This window comes from Musca autumnalis, unplaced genomic scaffold (genome assembly GCF_047663935.1).
Source record: "Musca autumnalis isolate F117 unplaced genomic scaffold, ASM4766393v1 scaffold_1, whole genome shotgun sequence".
In the NCBI taxonomy this organism is placed as follows: domain Eukaryota; kingdom Metazoa; phylum Arthropoda; class Insecta; order Diptera; family Muscidae; genus Musca; species Musca autumnalis.
Window position 1 is genome coordinate 5,117,197 of NW_027411644.1, and position 2,746 is coordinate 5,119,942.

Genomic DNA, 2,746 nt, shown 5'->3' on the forward strand with positions numbered 1-2,746 from the left:
TACAATGCAATAGACCTTAGTCGTTTACAAGTAGTTACTGGACTTGTACAAATTTGTACAAATTATTGAGTAAACGAACACACCTAATATCTATAGACAAAACTATCTATCGATATTGAGTTTAAAAATATGCCGTGTTCCAGAACCTGCAAGAAGCTACTATTTTTTACTACGATAACATTTTTTCCTTTATGTTATAAGAAAAAATAGTAAAAATTAGTAGATTCTTGCAGTACTGGAACAGACCAAATGTAATCGGTATTATCGATAAGCATAGTACACACGGTCCAACAAAACCATGGTACAAATACACAGGTAGCCGCATCGGCAATTGTTGGCAACATAAGATGTCAAAATTTGACATCAATTCAATGCAATTGACACATTATGTTACCATCAGCTGGCTTGATAATGCTACCTGTATTATTGTACCATGAACAAAACTGAATAATAACTTTCTTATATGCCATTTAGATATGACACCATTAGCCGGATTTAGCCAATTATCAGGTTTTATTTGCTAAATCCAGCCAAAATCTACCAGATTTCCCATACAAAAATAAATCCTCCTATTGAGTGGATTTGTTTTAAATCTGGCATAAATCCTCGTATACAACTCTGTGTTTTGCAACATGTTGCTAGAAAATACAAAAAGTTGCAAGCTGGCACAAGAAACAAGGTAGATGCATCGGTGAATTGCTACACTAAAAATAATTTAAAATGTAAAAATTTGTAAACAAGGCGGAAAAATTAAATTTGTTTTGATATACAAAGTTGATTTTAATCAACCAAGACTAATATTTATGATGTCTAAACGATAAAATAATTCGTTTATTTATTTTAGATGGGCAAACTCATGGTACAATTAAAAAAGGTAACCATGGTTTAATAATAAAGGTTAGGTAAAGCTTTCTGTGAATTTAATTTTTTTCTTTCGACCGTTCCTAAAACGTCAAAACAAAATACACAATCTGTGTATGTGTGTGTGCTGTTTAAAAAATATGCCAAACAATTTTAAAAACAATCGAATTCAATGGTTTTTAAAATTGTGTTTAGAACATTTGTAAGGAAGAAATTCGTTAGCTTTGCATTGAAACACACATTTTATAATATCCACAACTCGATTATGTAGAGAAACCTTGACACTTCATTCATTTTTCGCGTTTTTTATAAAATGCTCAAAAATGGTATCGTAAACAAACCCACATGTTGCATTTGAGTTTACTAATTTTGACGTTTTAGGAATTAAGGAAAAACAAGGGTTCTATAGATTGTTTTCATTTAAATCTACCTCTTTACTTATACCATGAAGGTAACCTTATGCAATCATATGTTAAATTTTTTTTCTAAATTAAAGCTTTGACAACATTTCATTGTCAAAACAGTGTTGACAAACATTGTCTATATTTGTGTTGTGTATATCATGACACACATACATATTTGGCACTTTTGTTTCAAAATATAAAATTAATAAAAAGGGCAAATGCTAAATTAAATATAAATTGGGAATAAGTTTTATTTATAATACAAATAGTGCGGGATTGAATTGCTCTATTTTTAAGGTCCAGATTGAGAGAATTTTTTTTTTATGTTGGGCCAATATCAGTCATTCTTTTCGATAGTTCGTGTCCACCATTCGTTTTAGTAGTCAGCATAAGATTTTTAGAGCTTTTGGAGAATTCTGTCGGTAGGCTGGACTAGCCCTCGAAAAACATTGATGTAAACCATCGGTAAAAATTAAAAAAAAACACAAACTTCTTCGTGGGAGGTGACCGAAGATGTTGTCCGATACAGATCTTGCAACTTGATGTACGTTTGTCTAAATAAATAAATACATAATCCCTATTGGAGGAACTATCCCACAACACATATGTAGAGAATGTCTTTATTTTGTGACATTTAGTAATCAGACATTTTAAGAACAATTTTGTGTCTGGTCTTGGGGTCGATTTGTCCTTTGAACAGATTTGGATACATAATTTTCATTTTATTTGTATGTTGAGTAGGCACTTCCTTCCTATCATATAATTCTTTTCACCAGTAGCAGGACCAGATTCGCCATATTCATCACTTTAAGAAAAGATATAGCTATGAATTTCAGTATTTTCTGCACAGAATCTATCTATATTTAACTTACCATTTTCAAAAAATTTACATTAAATAAATGTAAATAAACAAAAGTTGTTTTTGTTTTTTATTCATGTCATGCCGGGTTGGATACGTTCAATTAGTCTGTAATTGAGCATGTCTATAGGTCCAGAGATGTATCTACGATTTTTTTAAATGAGGTTACCATTTATTATTCTACCATGGGCAAACTGCGATAAAATAATTCTTGATTTGCTCTTTAGTTAGCATTATAGGGCGTTTATACTATGGAAGGTTAACCCTGTGGGATTTAAAGATCCAGTGGGTTAATCTTAACCGTTTATATATGCCTTTATGAGGATATAAATGACAGCTGATTTTTGTTTGTGTATACATACAAAACATCAAATCAAATTTCATAACTTTAATTATTTAAATTAAAAAACTACAAAATAAATATTTGTCGGAAACGCGTCGCAACAGCTTTAGGATGTGAGCATATTGCCAGTTTCCTGCGTACCTGTACGCAAGATCGAATAGCAAATGAGCCGGAAAAGAAAAACAAACGAAAACGTGTTAACTTGAATTTTGAAAATTATGTGCAGGAGGTTGGTCGTGCTGGTCGCTGGTCATTTGTTTTTGGATGCTCATGGTGGTG